Here is a 19338-nt window from a genome sequence, read left to right as displayed (position 1 = left end):
AAGCTCCCTGACAAGTAAATAAAATAGTTGACTTGGTAGTTGATAAATTGAGTTCTACAGTGTAGACTGTGGCCATTCCTATCAGTGTATAGAACAAATTTTCCATTTTCTGCCTTCTAATGTGCACAAAAAGATGGAACTGAAAGACAGGAATTACACCTTAACATGCTAGGATCTGATTCCTCTGTGTACCCCAGTCTTGAAGTATTTCCTCCACCGCTGGTTAACTCAATCTGCTCTTATTTTACCCCGAAATTGTGTGTGCCTCACACACTCTTACCTTCTGCTGGTTAAGATCTGTATCACATTCTTTTCCTGAAAATTTGCTTTAACGTAGTCACTGATAAAATGCTACACTGATAACCACATATTCCTGGCATTTTACCAGCAATGACCCACATATGAATGTGAGGGTGACCTCGTCACAGTAAGGATGGAGAGGCATAACCTCAAATTCCAGAAAGTCTTTTAACTCAAGCCCCAAAATAAACTACACTGGTATCCCAAGCTCAAGAGCTCAGATGTTGCTTATATTAGTTATTTTTACTTACAAAACCAAAGAAACACATCACGTATTGGGAACTGAACTGTTTCAAGAAGGAATGATGGAACACCCAAATTAAAATCCGATTTGAATTAGAAATTGGTGACAGAAATTGATGTTTTAATTGTACCAAGAATGAGAATTTTGTCATTGCTTTCCCTCCTGTGAAACTTCTGAGAAGGTATATCCTAAAAACAATGACATGTTGCTAAGAAAGGAGACTTCAAAAATACTAAAAAATATTTACTTTCCATGTATCAAGTAGTACGATCATACAATTTCATCACAAATGACATAGGTTATTCATTCAAAATGAGATTAAGTAAATTTTCAAGGCCAAGATTTTACGTTCCAGTGAGTCCTTCAAAACCAAATTCCTCCTATTACGACAATATGAGTTACTTATGGCGATACCTTCAACTACTTGCTTTTCATGCCAACAGAATACAAAGACTATGCTGTGTACAAACACAGATTCATCCAACTCTGGGTGAGCCCAGAAAACGTCATCACTGGAGAGGATCTCTCTCTGAGGTGAAACTTGACAAGTCTTAAAGAAGGGAAGACTTTTGTCATGATAAAAATAAAAATGTTTAGTAAGAATCTTCCTAATTCCCCGCCCTTTTCACTTGCTTGAGGATTTCTGACTTAAACAGTACTGAGTTTACAACTAGAAAAAAAGGTATTTTAACAACATGAAGCTTGGCAAATGTTATGATTAAAAGCCGCAAGTATAGCACATGTTAATTGTGATTAAGTGAATTCACTGTCAAAGCCAGGTGACACATCTCAGAGGTCCCCGAATTATGGCCATGTAATCCAAACCCCATTAACAGCAAAACCAAGGACAGAATTTAAGAGATATACAAAGGAGATGTTTTACAATTATTCTTAGAGCTAACTAAAAGGAAAATAAAATATTCTGTAAAAATGAAATAAACAAAAATAAATCACTCAAGTCCAATTTATTCATTACTTTCAAGTTTATGTTCAAGCGCACAGTATCTTAAACAGACATGACAGATACAAAATAATTGAATAGATACCCATCTTAGGTTCTTAATTATGTTTCAAACTCAGTTATCAGGATATCCAATAGAGAGGGATTTAAGAATAAGCTTGCTTTTATTTAGTGTATTCAAATTCTTTTTTAATTTTGCCATTCAACATCTATTAAATGTCTACTAAATGCTAGGCTCTTGACCTTCCCACTGAGCATGGCAATGGAAATGGATTTCCTTTTAAAGAAAAAGAGGGTAGGCTACTTAATTTGGGGGTGATTCATATGCAGTCCCACTTAAAGGAAGAAAAGTCCTGGCAAATTTTTCAAGGGCCCTTCTAACTCACAGTTATATGAACCATACCATTTTTCTCTTTTATTGTGAGAACAAAGTAGAATGTTTTGCTGAGAAAGTCAAAAGACCCATGCTTCTCTGCATTTTCTTAAGTGTGATCTTACCTGAGCTTCAACCTTATGGAAAACTACTCTAGAAGAAGCGATGGATAGCAATTCGCAGATAGAACTCCAACATGAAACAACCGTGACAAATTAGGAAAGGAGCAGAGGAGAAAGAAGTTTAAGAAACTACAAGAGGATACTCTATGAAAAATAAAATTCAGAAACAACATGGGTAAAGATTAGTTATGGGCAAGGATAGCTGGAAAGCTCTAGTGATCTCACTGGATAAACTGAGCCTGGTTCTTTATAAAGAGTACTGTGCATCTGAAAGAAAGATGAACTGAAGATAGAGGCCAACACAGTGTACTCGATATGCACGCGACTGGCCGTATTCTACTGTATCTATCAGTCATTGAATAGGGTCTTATGAAAGCAGTGTGCTGGATTTAGATTGGAAAGTTAGGAAACACATGCAAAATTTCACCGAGTCAAAGAACAGAAAATGCAGATCACCAATAAAAACGTTAAAAGGATTTAGAGCTACTAAGCTTGAAAGAGCTAAGGGAGGTAACAAAACCTGCTCTTAAAGGACAGTACACCTGACTGAGCCCAATCTTCACCCATCACCGCTCCTCTTAGAGATGAGTGCATTTGGCATCTTGGCCCGTCCTCTGCTGTAAAACAAAACTTGGAGATCTACAAATTGGAATGGTAAAATTTTCAGTTTTTACTAAATGCGAGATCTTTCAAGCACGCGATCTAATATCAGTATTTTATTTATAGAAAAAAGAGATTTTTGCCTGTTTAGCTGCCTTTTGACATGGATTTAAGAAAATTCTGTGTTACCTGAAATTACCTAATTGAAGTTAAGACAGGAGACTGTGTGTTCATAGGTAACCATATGCAGAACATTCATAGGATGGAAATTCTTTGCATAATTATTCATTTGTTATGGCTGATGAACTTCCTAAAATTGACTGAGGAGACCATTCCCAGAAAGCTGAGGGACTCCATTCCCCTCCTCTGGGCACACTGGCCTCTTCCCTGTCTCAATCAGGCCTCATCCGCTCTGGTCTTGGGGCCTTTCTTTTTACTGGCTGTTCCTTCTACCCAGCATGCTCTTCCCCCAGGTACCTACACAAGGTTCCCAGCCTTTGCTCAAATCATACCTTCTCAGTGCTGCTACCGTGTTTCCCCCAAAATAAGACCTAGCTGAACAATCAGCTCTAATGCGTCTTTTGGAGCAAAAATTAATATAAGACCTGTTATTATATTATATATTTATTACTTATACATTACATTATAATTATATTATAATTATATCATAATATATATTATATTATTATATATTATACTATATTATATAATAATATATTATATATTATTATAACTATATTATAATATATATATTATACCTGGTCGTATATTATAGTAAAATAGGACCGGGTCTTATATTAATTTTTGCTCCAAAAAGACGCATTAGAACTGATTGTCCAGCTAGGTCTTATTTTCAAGGAAACGCGGTATTTTGACCACCCTATTTTAAACTGCAACATCCCCAACATTGCATTAACTGTTTTACTTTTTATTTCATAGCATGTACCACCCTCTAATATACTAATTACATCAGAAATACAATAAAGATACTAATTATGTTTATTAGTTGTCACTAGACTCCTCCCACTGCAATGCAAGTTCCTCAAAAGTAGGGATCTTTATTTAGTTCAGAAGGTATCCTAAGACCCTAGAACAGTGCTTGCACATAATAGGTTTTCAAATATTTATTGAATGAACTAACTCAAATGCAAGATGTTACTCGTGATTGGAATTAAAAGAAATTTAATGTGCAACACAGAAAGCATTTTCTATTAAAAGAAACATACTATCACCACTTTTAATGTAGTAAGGACCCTAAAAGGCCATTAAAAAAAAGGTAGAACAAATGGGAAAAGACAAATTTCTGTGCAAGTTGTATACAGAGTAAACCAACATTCAGACTATAATTTTTCCCATAAGCCAACAGTCACAGCAGTGAGTAAAGGTAATCTGATTCCAGCAGGCAGAAGGATTTCAGACTTAAGGTTTCAAGAGTACCCTCTCACACTCACTCAACATTTGTATATATAAATAATTTTATTTTTATAACTCAAGTTTCTGATATCTAAGATGTAAACTGATTTTTTAAGGGTGGATTCTTAAGGCAAGAACTCTTTCTGGCAAATGACTCAAGGACATCAGTATTTAAGGCTAAGAAAGTACTTTCTTGTGTTTTATATATTAAATCTAAAATGCAACTAGAAGGAAAGCTTATATAGCAGCAAAAGGGATTTCAGCACACAAATTGGATATAGGTTATGGTTTAAAATCATTCAATGGTTTCTCACTGTGTTTAATAAAATTAAACTCATCATGGCTACAAGAACCAGGCATGATCTGGCATCTTCAAACCACTTTACAACATACCACCCAGAACTCTCCCTCATTCACCAGGCTCTAGGGCCACACAGAACACAACACAAACTTTCCTGGCTGACACACACAATTTGACTTAGAGTGACACATTCCACAAGGGCCTCTACCCCCATCTCGTCCTTGAGGTCTCAGCTTACACGTCACTTTCTGTAGTCTGGTTATCCACCCACGACACCGAGTGCCGCATTTATATTTCAGCTTCTTGTTTGCATCTCTTAGCATTTGCAATTATTAGCATCTCCCATAAGAGTAAGAGCTCTTTGAAAACAAGTAAATGTTTGTCTATTTTTATCATGTCCCCAGCCCCAGCAGTTTCCGTTATATATAAGTGCTGACACAGTGTAGTGAATGTTCAAATATCTGCTGTCTGAATGAGTGTGTAGCTGCCATGAGTTAATTTAAAGTCTAAGACATCAACAGATACTTTTAATTTTATGATCTGTAAAACAAACAGGATGAGGGCTTCCGGTAAAGGTGGTAGAGTAAGTTAACGCTGTGCTTGACTCCTCCCACAACCACATCAAAATTACAACTAAATTACAGAACCATTATTGAGAACCGCCTTACGACTAGCTGAACAGAATTCCTGTAACTAAGGACATAAACAGGAAGCCACGTCAAGACTGGTAGGAGGGATGGAGACTCGAAATGGGCTTGTCCCACACCGTGTGGTGGTTAAGACTCAGACGGGCTATCTTGGCCGTGGAGGTCCCATCTGAGGAGTGAGTGGTCTCAGCCCCTCAGGGGGCCCCCCAGTCTGAGACAGCAGTACCAGGAAGAGGAGTCCCCATAATGTCTGGCTGTGGAAACCAGCAGGCGTTGCATCTGAGGGAGATGGAGGGCTACTGGAAACCTAGGCACTGCTCTTGGGGGGCAGTGCATGGCCTCACTTGCTCAAACTCACTCGCTCTCTGGGCCCCAGAACAGAGGCAGCAGCTCAAACAGCACCAGGGACACATGAGGAGGAACTGAGCTGACTAGCTTCAGGGCGAGGGCTGGAGGAGTAGGGGTCAAGGCAGCGCTCTCTGGAGACAGAAGTGCTGGCAGGTGCCACTGTTCCTTTGTTGCGTGCTCCTCCCACCCAGCTGGCAGGTCCCAAATCTGTGCTCTCCATTAACCTGGATAACACCAATTGATCCGCCCTTGAGAGTTCCTGAAAACCTGCCACACTCAACTCGCGCACTACCCCCAACCTCCTCCAGTGGCTTTTCCACACAAGGGGCCTGCTTCAGCTCATGCTGAGGACTTTCCTAAAATCTCTCAAAGGTTCACAACACCCAAACAAGCCGCACATGACCTCGGCATGCCCTGTATCTCTCGCTAAGTAGCCCCAAGCCCGGCACAAGTGGCAACTAGTCTCAACTTGTATTTGACTCCCATCATGGTCCCAAGCCTGCTATAACCAGTCACCAGTCTTCGCCTGGAACGTAGCTTCAACTAGGCAGCCACAAACCTGGCACAAATGGCGCTGACCCCATTGCACATCCTGGTACCCACCAAAGGGTTCCAAGCCTGGAACAAGTGGCAGCCGGCCTCAATTCGCAGCATAGCCTCTCCCCAGTGCCTCCAAGTCCAGAACAAGCGGCAACCAACTGCAGATCACTTTGTACCTCTCACCAGGCAGCCCAAACCCAGGCACAAGTGGCAGCTGACCTTGGCCTTCACCAGAGGTCCTCCCAAAACCCCAGACCCAACACACCTGGTGGCCAACTTCAGACCACACCAGAGCACCACTCAACCAGCTCCATAAATGACAAACCTGAAGGGCAGCAGACTTGGCCGGCACCAGAATCCCACTAAAGTGATTCCTGCTTTGTGGGGTCAGCCCCACACAACAGCTCATCCACTGTAGTCACAGCCAGCCCTCACAATGAGTCAGCTTGAGAGTCAACCCCACCAAATGAAGTGACAACAGTAATCAAGGCTCAACTACAACAGGAGGGCACACACAACTCACACAAGGTACACCGCTGGAGCACCCAGCCAGTTGAACAGGGAGACTGTGCCACTGGGCCCCACAGAACAGCTACTACATAAGGCCACTCTGCAAGACTGGGAGATGTAGGCAATCTACCAAACACACAGAAAGAATCAGAGGAAGTCAGACAAAGTGAGGAGACAAAGAAACATATCCCAACTAAGAGAACAGGACAAAACTCCAGGAAAAAACCTAAACAAAATAGAGACAAGCAACCGACCACCAAATACAGAGTTCAAATCACTGGTTATAATGATGCCCAACGAACTGAGAACAGATTAACTCAGTGAGAACTTCCACAAGCAGAAAACATCTTTAAATTTAAAAACATAAAAAAGAACAAGTTAGAAAAAGAATACAATAACTGAAATGAAAAATACATAAAAAGGAATCAACAGCAGATTGGATTAAGCAGAGGATCGAATGAGCAACCTGCAAGACAAGGTAGTGAAAATGACCCCATCGGAACAGCAAAGAGAAAAAATAATTTAAAAAATGAGGATAGATTTTTGTCCCCCCCCTTCTTCCATTTCCCCCCTCACTCCGATTCAGTATAGTTATGTAGGACACAGCTCCCTGGTATTATGAGCCTTGCACTCCTCCCGGCTGAGACAGTTGATCACCGGTGGGCCTGTCGGTTGGCCGCTTACAGCAGCTCACGCTGGCTGCCGGGCACTCATGCTGGCTGTGGGCCGCTCATGGCAGCACACGGTAGCCCACGACAGCACACAGCAGCCCACAGCCACTCACAGTGGCTACTGGCCACTCACACTGGTCACCAGCTGCTTCTGGCAACACACGGCAGCTCACGCCAACCTCTAGCTGCTCACGGCAGCCCAGCTCCAGGGACAGCTGTTGTTCACAATCTTAGCTGTAGAGAGCGTAGCACACTGACCCATGTGGGAATCCAACTGGCGACTTCGGCATTAGGAGCACGGCGCTCCAACCACCTGAGTCACCTGGCAAGACCCCCCCAAAATGAGGATACTTTAAGGAACCTCAGGTTAAGGAACCTGATGTTGTCTGGAACAACATCAAGCATAACAACATTCGCATCATAAGGGTACCAGAAGGAGAAGAGAGAAAGCAAGGGATTGAAAACCTATTTGAACAAATACTGACAGCAAACTTCCCTAACCTGGTGAAAGAAATACACATACAAGTCCAGGAAACACAGCAAGTCCCAAAACAAAATGAAACCAAAAAGGCCCACACCAAGACATATCATAATTAAAACACCAAATGTTAAAGACAAAAAGAGAATCTTAAAAGCAGCAAGAAAATAAAAAAAAAATAAAACCAAACAATTTGTTAAGTACAAAGGAGCTCCCATAAGACTGTCAGCTGATTTCTCAACAGAAACTTTGCTGGCCAGAAGGGGCTGTCAAGAAATACTGAAAGTCATGAAAAGAAAGGACCTACAACCAAGATTACTCTACGGAGCAAGGCCATTATTTAGAATTGACGGGGAGATAAAGAGTTTCCCAGACAAGAAAAAGCTAAAGGAGTTCATTACCACCAGGTATAATAAGAAATGTTAAGGGACTTCTTTAAGAAGAATGAAAAATATATACGTATCAAAAGTACAAATAACAAAATGCCAATAACTACATACCGACCTGTTATTTTAAATGTAAATGGACTAAATGCTCCAAGCAAAAGATATATGGTGGCTGAATGGTTTACAAAACAAACAAAAAAGACCCATACATGTGCTGCCTATAAGAGACCCACTTCAGATCGAAAAGACACACACAGACTGAAAGTAAAGGGATGAAAAAAGATATTTCATGCAAATGGAAACAAACGAAAAATAAAAGCTGGGGTAGTAATAATACTCATATCAAACAAAACAGACTTTAAAATAAAGGCTGTAACAGGAGACAAAGAACGTCATTTTGTAATGATAAAGGGATCAATCCAACGAGAGGATATAACTCTTGTAAATATCTATGCACCCAACACAGGAGCACCTAAATATAAAAAGAAATGTTGATGGACATAAAGGAAGAGATCAACATTCACACAGTAATAGTAGGGGACCTGAACACCCCATTGAAATCAATGGATAGATCATCCAGACAGAAAATAAACAAAAGAAACAGTGTTACGTGACACATTAGATCAGAAGGATTTAATTGCTAGTTTTAAAGACTTTACCCCCAAAGCAGCATAATATACATTCTTTTCAAGTGCACATAGAACATTTTCCAGGACAGACCACATGTTAGACCACAAAACTTAGAAAACTTAAGAAGACTGAAATCATATCAAGCATCTTCTCTGATCACAATGGTATAGAAATAGAAATCAATTACAAGAATAAAACTGAAAAACACATGGAGGCTAAATAACATACTAGCTACTACACAATGAATGAGTTAACAATGAGATCAAGGATGAAATAAAAAAATACCTTGAGACAAATGAAAATTAAAACACAATGACCACACCCCCCCCCCCAAAAAAAATCTATGGCACACAGCCAAAGCAGTTCTAGGAGGGAAATTCATAGCAACACCGGCCTACTTCAAGAAACAAGAAAAATATCACATAAACAATCTAAACTTACATCTAAAGTAACCAGAAAAAGAAAAACAAAGCCCAAAGTGAGAAGGAAGGAAATAATACAGACCAGAGTGAAAAATCAATGAAATAGTCTTAAAAAAGTAGAAAAGATTAATGAAAGCAAAATCTGATTCTATGAAAAGATAAACAATAGTGATAAACCTTTGGCCAGACTCATGAAGAAAAAGAGAGAGAGGACTCAAATATATAAAATCAGAAATGAAAGAGGAAAAATGACAACTGACACTACAGAAATACAATGGATTGTAAGAAAATACTATGAACAATTATATACCAATAAATCAGACAACTTGGAAGAAATGGATAAATTACTAGAAACATACAAGCTTCCAAGACTGAATCAGGAAGAAAAAGAAAATCTGAACACACTGACAACTACTAACAAAATTAAATCAGTAATCAAAAAACTCCCAACAAACAAAATCCTGGACCAAATGGCTTCACAGGTGAATTTTCCTAAACATTCAGACAAGAATTTATACTTATCCTTCTCAAACTATTCCAAAACATTGAAGAGGAGGGAAGGCTCCCAAACTCATTTTACAAGGCTAGTATTACCCCAATACCCAAATCAGACAAATACACTACAAAAACGGAAAATTATAGGTCAATATCCCTGATGAACATAAGATGCAAAAATCCTCAGCAAAATATTAGAAAACCAAATCTAGCAAATACATTACAGGGATCATACATCACAATCAAGTGGGATTTATTTCTGGGATGCAAGGTTGGTTCACTAGTTGCAAATCAACTAATGTGACACACCACATGAACAAAACGAAAGATAAAAATCGTATGATTGTATCAATAGACGCAGAAAGAGCTTTTGACAAAATCCAACATCCATTTATGGTTAAAAAAAAACTCTCAGCAAATGGGACAGAGGGGATATACTTTAATGTAATAAAGGCCATATACAACACACCCACAGCTAACATCATACTCAACAGTCTTAAGGTGAAAGGTTTTCCTTTAATATCAGAAATATGACAAGGATGTCCACTCTCACCACTTATATTCAACCTAGGGCTGGAAGTCCTAGTCACAGCAATAGACAAGAAAAAGAAATAAAAGACATCTAAATTGGAAAGGAAGAAGTAAAACCGTCATTATTTGCTGATGACATGATGATATGTAGAGAGAACACTAAAGATGCCACAAAAAGGCTATTAGAATAAATGAATTCAGTAAAGTAGCAGGGTACAAAATTAATATCCAGAAATTCGGTGCATTTTTACATACCAGTAACAAAATATCAGAAAGGGAAATTAAGAAAATCCCATTTACAATTGCATCAAAAAGAATAAAAATACCTAGGAATAAATTTAACCAAGGAGGTAAAAGACCTGTATTTGGAAAACTACATGACACTGAAGAAAGAAAATTAAAAAGATTCAAATAAATGAAATCTTGTGGCTAATGAAAACTAACATCATTAGAAATGTCCACACTACCCAAAACACTACAGATTCAGTGCAATCCCTATCAAAATACCAATGGCCTTTTTCACACAACTAGATCAAATAATCCTAAAATTTATATGGAACCACAAAAGACCCCAAATAGCCAATATACTCTTGAGTAAGCACAACAAAGCTGGAGGTATCATGCTTCCTGATATCAAATTATACTACAAGGCTATAGTAATCAAAACATCATGGTACTGGCACATAGAGCAATGGAACAAAACAGAGCCCAGAAATAAACCCATGTCTCTATATGGTCAATTAATCTGTAACAAAGGAGGCAAGAATATGCAATAAAGACAGTCTCTTTAATAAATGGTGTTGGGAAAACTGGACAGATACATGGAAAAAATAAAACTGGACCAATTTCTTAAACCACATACAAGAGTACACTCAAAATAGATTAAAGACTTAAATATAAGACTCAAAACCATAAAATATAAGACCCGAAACCATAAAACTCCTAGAAAAAAACAGAGGCAGTAAACTCTTTGACTTCGCTCTTAGTAATATTTTTTTGGACGTATCTCCTGGGGCAAGGGAAACAAACAAAAAAATAACCACATGGGACTACATCAAACTAAAAAGCTTTTGCATGGCAAAGGGAACCAACAAAACGAAGACAACCTACTGAACGAAGAAGATATTTACCATATCCAATGACATATCCAATAAGGGATTAATACCCCAAATATACAGGGAACTCATAATTAAACACCAAAAAACAACCCAATCTGATTTAAAAATGGAAGAGGATCTGAATAGACAATTCTCCAAAGAGGACACACAGATGAACAGATGCTCAGCATCACTCATCCTCAGGGACATACACATCAACACCACAATGAGATATCACCTCACACCTGTCAGAATGGTCCTCATCAATAAATCAGCAAACAACACGGGCTGGGGAGGCTGTGGAGAAAAGGGAATGCTTGCACACTATTGGTGGGATTGCAAATGGGTGTAGCCACTATGGAAAACACTAAACAGGTTCCTCAAAAAATTAAAAATAGAACTACCATGTGACCCAGCAATTCTACTTCTGGGTATGTATCTGAAGAAATTCAAAACACTAGTTCAAAAACATTATGTTTCCTGCAGCATTATTAACAATAACCAGGATATGGAAGTAACCCAAGTGTCCATTGATAAATGAGTGGATAGAAAATGTGGGGCACATCCACAATGGAATATTACTCAGCCATAATAAAGAATGAAATCTTGCCATTTGCGACATGGGTAGACCCAGACGGTATTTACTAAGTGAAATATGTCAGACAGAGAAAAAGAAATACTGTATGATTTCACTTATATGTGGAATCTAGAGAACAGGATAAATGAACAAACAAAACAGAAATAAACTTTTACATGCAGAGAACAACATGGTGGTTGCCAGATGGGAAGGGTGCTGGAGGGATGGGTGAAAAAGGTGAAGAGATTAAGAAGTACAAACTGCCAGTTATAAAAACAGTCACGGGATATAAAGTACAGCATAGGGAACATAGTTGATACTGCTGTAGTAATTATGTATGGTGTCCAATGGGTAGTAGACTTTTCGGGGCAATCACTTTTTAAGTTATGTAAATATCTAATCACTATGTCATACACCTGAAACTAATATAATATTTAAGTCATCTGTAATTAAAATTTTTTTCTTAAAAGAGAAGGAAAAACAACCAGGATGAATGGGTAAAGTTGTAGTATTGTTTCTTTTAAGCCAAACAAGTACTGTGACTGATAGCCACCACTCATCTTGTTAAGGCTAATGTTTATTCCTACACATAAAAAGTTCTCACCTGCTCTGGAGCAGCCTTCTTTATCTTTCGGTTTTCTCCTTCCCAACTACCTGAAAAGAAACTAGGATCACAAAGTACTTTGCAAGAAGTCCACAGATTTGTTTTATAAAACACAGTTACATGCACTTAACTCACTCCACTTCTATTCTGTAGTTTTCCAATGGCCTGAACATGACTATATTCCATATATGCTTTTAGAGTGAAATGATAGGAATTACATTGGTCACAAGTTGTTGAGTATTCATGTTCAAATATCTGTTAAATGCCAGACACTGTGTCAAGAATATTACTATTACCATATCCGGCAAACACCATTTATCATTTACAATGAGCCAGGCACTGTTTTAGACACTTTACAAACATTCACTCTTCTCTGAAGTAGACGTTAACAACACCATGTATCCCAGATACCATAGGTAAAGGAATCGAAGGACAGAGGCATTAAGTACCTGCTAAAGGTCACACGGCTATTACACATTAGACACAGGACGCTGGCTCAAGTCCATATTGTACACAGACAATGCAATACTGTCTCCCCAAAGATGACTCAGACCCTAGGCCATACCCTTAAGGGCCACACCTTTGAAAAATCTCTACCTTTTAGGGGAAACAGAACTGTAAACAAATGTTTATTATTTCTGTTAAGTTTAATGTGCGTGTATAAGGTACAAAGATTAACAATTGTGCTCGAGGAAAACGAAGGACAGTTTTTATGGGAGATAGATCCCTTTAAGGCAAAATTCAATGGAATTGTTAGTGCTTATCTTCCTTCACCTGTTGGAAGCATCTGACACAATTCCATCCTCCTCTGGATACTGTGTTTTCCTGGTTTTCCTCCCATCCCTCGAGTGGCAGCTCTTTTTTCTCTGCCCATTAACTAAATGCTGGGGGTCCATAGTCTATGTTGGGCTCTCCAGCCTATTCACTTCACCTATTCCTTCCCCGCCCCACCCCATCTACTCCAACGGTTTAAAATACCAACTAAATGCCAATGACTCCCTAATCTGTATCTTCAGCTCAGATCTCTCCTGTGTTTCAGATCCATGAGATACCTACTCAAAAGTTTCAGTTACACAGCCGCTCACACGCAAAGGTACTTATTTAAGACGGTACTTCAAACTTAAAGGTCAGAAAAACAGCTCAACAACCAGTTCCTTATCATAGGTTGTAGGTTTTTGAAGGGCAGAAATAATCTCTGGGTGAGAGAATTTATCTTTCAAGCACCGAAACTAGTATTTATTGATTTTGAAAGAACTGTTATATACTTGAGGAATGTACTCGTAAGCGCAATCCTTGGATCAATTCCAATAATCCCTTAACGAACAAGAGAATGACAGGCCAAAGGGAATTCAGAAAAGTGGTTAATCTTGAATCCTTAAACTAGCTTGATATTCTCAGGATATTTTTTCCTAACAAAATTTAACTGAAAAATATTCTCTTTGATCTGTAAGTGAACTGAGAGATGAAAGCATTATTTAGACCTGAAATGAGAATCTGAAAGCTCAAAAAAATAAGAAGGTATTCTCTGCCACAGATGCCAGAACAGCTAGAAAGATAAGATAAGGCTAACTTAGAAGAAACCACTTTTTAAAACATTGCTTTGCTGAGCAGGTACCATCAGTCTTAAAAAGTGGCCAGTGAGAATATTAAGGGAAAAAAATAGGTGAGAGAAAAAACGGTTAGGGAGACCTAATAACATACTTTCTGAAAGAATGGAGGAAGTCAGGCAAGACCAAGGTGAAATCACAGGGAGCAGCAACGGGCCGGGCAGCCTGGGGCCAGGGAACAGGTCCAGAGGGGGCAGCGCAGGAAATACCCAAGGTACAGGGACGGAGAAAGAGCCCCTGATCACCACCCTGTAACCCCACCTGGAGCAGACGACCGGGACGTTTTGGGTTATGCAGAGAAAAGCAGTTTGGAAGAAGGGCAAGCAAGCGTCCTGGTTTTATGTCCATATCAATAAAAAAAACTGTAGTCTTCAGAGGGTGCCCCCGCTTGTACATCATACATTTTCAGTTTTTTAAAAAACGTTTCTTCCCTTATTTTCCTTAGTGTCTCAGTAGTATTAACGTTTTAAAACACTCACATAGCTTGTGGGAGCATCAGGAGCGCAGTAGCGCATGTTTCTATAGAATAAAGAAAGCAGCAGTACATTTCTAGTGACTGAGGGCAATGGGAAATTGGGGTGAGTGAGCAGCGGGCTAGACCCTCCCCAGTCCCCGTGGACGTGACTTACCGGGGTCTGTCACCCTGTGATGAAGCACCCAGTTCTCACTACAGGCAGGGCCTGGCCATTCTAGAACAGACACTCAAACCTGCTCCAATGTAGAGCAGAAAACTAAAAACCTGTAATGGGCTCTCTCCCAAGTCATCATATCCGTATTAAGAATGGATATTATGAAAAAGGATCAAAGAAAAAGAAAATATGAGGAGAAAAAAACCCCAGAGAAATACTAGAAGGAAATGTCCCAGAACTGACGTACACGGAGTTGTAATGACAGAGTCCACTGTGCACCCAGAGAGATAAATGAGGAAAAAGACCCACACTATGGTACATCATCATGAAATTCCACAACACCGAGGACAGAATATCCTCAAGGCTTCCAGTGAGAGAAGAAAGGAAAACAACAAACCAACAAAACAAGGCCACCTAAAGAGGATTTGAATCCCTATGCCTCCATTGATTCCAGAGTATACAACAACAATGCCTTCAAAATCCTGAGGGAAAATCATTTCCAACCCAGAATTCTGGAACATTTCCAAACTACGAAGCAGATTTGTGGGCAGAATAAAATCATTCAAATACTTCCCAGGAAATGAGCATATATGCCAAGAAATGGGACAACATGGTGCCAGCCCAGGAGGAGCGTGAAGGGCAGTTCCTGAGTTGTGATATTTGGGTGGTGTTCATAGGAAAGAGTACAGAGAGGAGGAAAAGGAGGCAGGGCTCTAATAAAAAAAGAAGGAAGTGATACATGTGAGCTCATAGAAAATGTTACTGATAAGAATGTGACAAATAGGTTGAAGCATTTGGGAAAATATTAAGGATAGGTATGTGAAAAAAAACAGGCAAAAGTCAATCTAAACATAAGGACGAGCAGAGCTGAGACAGTCATGTGGCTCAATGGTCAATGATATTTGGCAGAGGTGTAAACACAGAAAAGCTGACTGTTTTAACCAATTATTACAATATAAGTAGGGGTGGAAGGTGTGGAAATGTAGGGAAGTGATGGGGTGGAAGAACTAAGTCCTAATCTATCACAGCAGGAAATCAACAGGCCAAACACTGGGGGAAAGACAACAAGAAATAATAACATACCAAATGATTTAGAAATATGAAAATACCTGTGGAAAGACGAACATAATTTAGTGGTTTTCGCTAAGGAATGCGACTGAGGTGGGGAGAGTGGAGGGAACGGTGTTGTTTTCTTCCCCATTGTAAATTGATTAGTACAATATGACTTTTTAAACGACATACATAAATTTCTTTGATAAAAAAACAAAATAGGAAAAAATTAGCAACATTTAAAATTTGCCATTTTTCTCTCTACATTTTTAAGTAACCTTACCATTTGTGTGGTATAGTCATAAACAAAAGAACTTTTGGGCCCAGGCCCCTAGAGAGCTTGCTGAGCAGGAAAGGGCCAGGAAAATTGATTCCTGGCCCATAACTTAGTACCATGTTTCCCCGAAAATAAGACTTAACCAGAAAATAAGCGTTAGCATGATTTTTCAGGATGACATCCCCTGAACATAAGCCCTAATGCGTCTTTTGGAGCACAACTTACTATGAGACCCGGTCTCATTTTCAGGGAAACACGGTATTTACTGATTCAACATTCCTAGAGGACGGATCTGTAGATTTAAAAGTACCTCAGATGATGCTTAACACCAAGCAGTTGGGGAAATGCTGACTAGCAGACTGGGATCAGTAAACCCAGTGTAGATGTGGTTTTCCAAATCAGTTAACAATAATGCAGCTCTCCTAACAGCAGCTACTGCAAGTCATTTTCATTAAACTAACAATATCATTAGTCAACAGAGCATGTTCCAATCATGAACAATTAAAACACACACAACAATCCATCTTTAACTTATATAAATTTTCAAATAATGCAGAGAATAGGTTTATTCAACTTTAGCAACTATCTGTTGCAAATGCCGTCTTGAATTTCTCTAGGGATCCTGATATCCTCTGGCTTTTATCCACCCACATGGTGAATATCCCTCAATTTTCCATTGTTCATGTTCTGGAAACACGGTCTCCACATCCACCCTTCCAGTGTATATTCCCTTCCCCATCTTCGTTTATATAAATGGCATACAATTCATACCTCTACCGTCTTAAAAATGCTCTAATGTAATGATCTTATTTTAAATTATAACCATGAAATGCTACTGACTAATAATTTGAGTATTTACTACACGTTAGGCACCACATATATTCATCTTGTGGCTCTTCACAGCAATCAATTCGTATTACTAATTCCATTGCTCAGCTGTAGAAACAGTCTGAGGAGAGTAAATGCTTGTAAATGACAAGGCCTGATACAAACCCCGGTCTGTTTCCAAAGCTCATGGTCTTTCTAAAATACTGAACTGCCTCATTTCGTGCAAGCACTGGACTTTTGAAGTCATCTAGTTGTTTGCCCCACCCCCACTGTGGGGTGAGAAATTTAAGGTCCAAGACGTTGAAGTGACTGACCGCAGTGGCAGAACTAGACGTAGCTCAGCAGTATTTACTGAGCACTGTGTGCTCAGTGCCATACAAGTGTTTTCACAGGTATGACCCTCCTTACTCCTCACAGTAGTCCTAAGGCAGACGCCACCCACATTTTACAGGATAAGTAAACTAAAGGGAGAGAGAGGTTAAGTAACTGGCACGAGGTTACCCAGCTAGCAAGTGGCAGAGCCAGGAGCTGACATGCAGTCTGACTCCCAAGTGCAAGCTCTTAGCCAGTGAACTCGAAGTATCCTTAAGGTTTACAGTCCACATGTCTCTCCTGAATGCACATATGGTTCTATTTTAATTAAAAGCGTGTGTGTGTGATTATGGACCTTTTCTGGATCCTGATTCTAACAAATTAACTGTTAAAAGAAAAAAATGAGACCAACAGGCAAATTTGTACACTGACTGCTTGCTTGGTGATATTAAGAAATAGTTTTTTTTAGGCATGATAGTGGTATTTTGGTTATGCTAAAAACAAGTCCTATCTTTTACAGATACATACCAAAGTGTTTCGAGATAAAATGCTATCTGGGATTTGATTCCAAACCAATCTGGGAGGTAAGGGTGGGGTGTTAAACAAAACTGACGCTGTGTTGGTTGGTGATAGTAGCTGCCTGAAGGATACGTGGGGTTCATTACAGTCTTTTCTCTACTTCTATAAATGTTTGAAATTTACAATTAAGAAAACATGCACGATAAAAAGACTGAGAAAAACCAGGAGAGTGACAATATTTGAGAAACAGAACTATGAATGATTTCTTCCCACTCTATTTTTTGTATCTTTTACATTTTCTGTATTAGTTTTTATAACAGAAAACATGAAATAAGCTTTTTTAAAGAAATTCTTTATCTTACCTAAATGGGCCAAGCAAGACTGTCCACACCTAATGAGGTCACAGCATCACCACAAAAGCATATCCCAGCTTTTGATCAATTAACTACTTCTTACACTTTTAGAAAAGCCCCTTTGTAAGGACCTGAAATACAAACTAACCCAGAGCATAAAGGCACATAAAGGAGAAACAAATTTGAGACAGATTTAATAAAAATAACTCACAATGCAGTTCCTCCCGAGTTAGGCAGAGTTTGGGTCACCGACCTTGAATGTGCAATGCTAATCTCCCTAATGGTCAGATGGGCCACAGGACAGGGATCTCCCCAGCCTGTGTTTGTCGTCATGTGGGGACTGAGGATAGCCACAGCTTCCAGGCCAATTGTCGTCTGTGGGCAGTTTTCCTTCATGAAATAATAATTATTTCTACCTGTGCTACGATATGAAAAAAAGTTTGGAAGTACTGGTTTAAGCTAGACCTGCCTTGATCATTACTCAAAAGCTTGATCATTACAACGGAAGTATAATGAGGGGCATTAGTACGACAGAATCTCTTTAAAATGCTGGTACGGAAAAAAGAAACAAAACCCATGCTGTAGGTCTATACCACTGATTTCTAATATATGTATTTTTTTTTGTCTGCACTTCCTCCTATACCCCACTTAGGAAATCTTAAGGTATATTCCAACACCACTCAATGAAGTAACCTCCAAATACACATGTTAGCTTGCTGGCATAAGTTTAAACTCTGGGGACAAGAGCAGAATCCTAGTTCTCTGTGCCAATACTAACTGTATTCAAGATAAGTCTGAAATAAATTCCACTTGGTAACAGAAATACTTAAGGGTCAGTGGAAAATCTTCATAGAATATGAACTTAGAGCTAGCTGTAAGGATCTTCTTTCAAAAGACAAAACAACTGAAGCCCAAATTACTTCAATTCATAAGCAGCTGAACTGGGATTAGTCCCCAGAATTCTCGGCTCCTCACAACTGCACTTTGTAGGACACATCCAAAGAGCTCCTGCTGATTGTTTCTTTGACTCTAAAACCATAAAACAACAGCCAAGTACTTCCTGCTCTTCAGGGAAAATGAATTGCTGGTTAATCTGCAACTAGGAAATCATTGTTTGAAGAGCCAAAATTCAACCTTATGCCACTAATTTAACTTAATTTGTGTTATTGAAACACATGTTCCTTTATGAGCCAGTCCATAAAAAAGGCAGCCTTGTTTTTGCATAGATCAAGAAATATCCTTAAAAACGAATTATGAAGTCCTGTGTTATTTTGAGGGCACTTGATATATTATGATGTATCAAAATCTATGATGGTTGCCAGAGAAAAAGGGGTTGGTGAGAAGAAGGGGTGATGTGAGAGGACAAAGAGGGTAAAAGGAGGGCAAATATATGGTGACAGAAGGAGACTAGACTTTGGGCGGTGAGCACACAATAGAATTTACAGATGTCGTTTTAAAAAGTTACACACCTGAAATTTATGTTATTAGCCAATGTTACCCCCAATAAATTAAG

At 39.1% G+C, this 19338-nt stretch overlaps 1 protein-coding gene across 15 annotated transcripts in view; it reads right to left on the bottom strand.

Annotated features, from left to right (window-relative positions):
• FAM118B (family with sequence similarity 118 member B) overlaps positions 1-19338 on the bottom strand; it is a gene marked incomplete at its 3' end in the record, with an annotated part of 48068 nt that overhangs the window by 26191 nt on the left and 2539 nt on the right. For 2 of the 15 annotated variants that reach the window (XM_081037366.1, XM_081037356.1), the window contains exon 2: positions 12251-12300. The exons of the other annotated variants lie outside the window; for them this stretch is intronic. The remainder of the gene's footprint in view (positions 1-12250; positions 12301-19338) is intronic. 15 annotated transcript variants of the gene reach the window in all.

This window comes from Rhinolophus hipposideros, assembly GCF_964194185.1.
Source record: "Rhinolophus hipposideros genome assembly, chromosome: 24".
NCBI classification, from domain to species: domain Eukaryota; kingdom Metazoa; phylum Chordata; class Mammalia; order Chiroptera; family Rhinolophidae; genus Rhinolophus; species Rhinolophus hipposideros.
The sequence above is the reverse complement of the archived record's forward strand: the minus strand, read 5'-3'. Positions and strand labels throughout refer to the sequence as shown.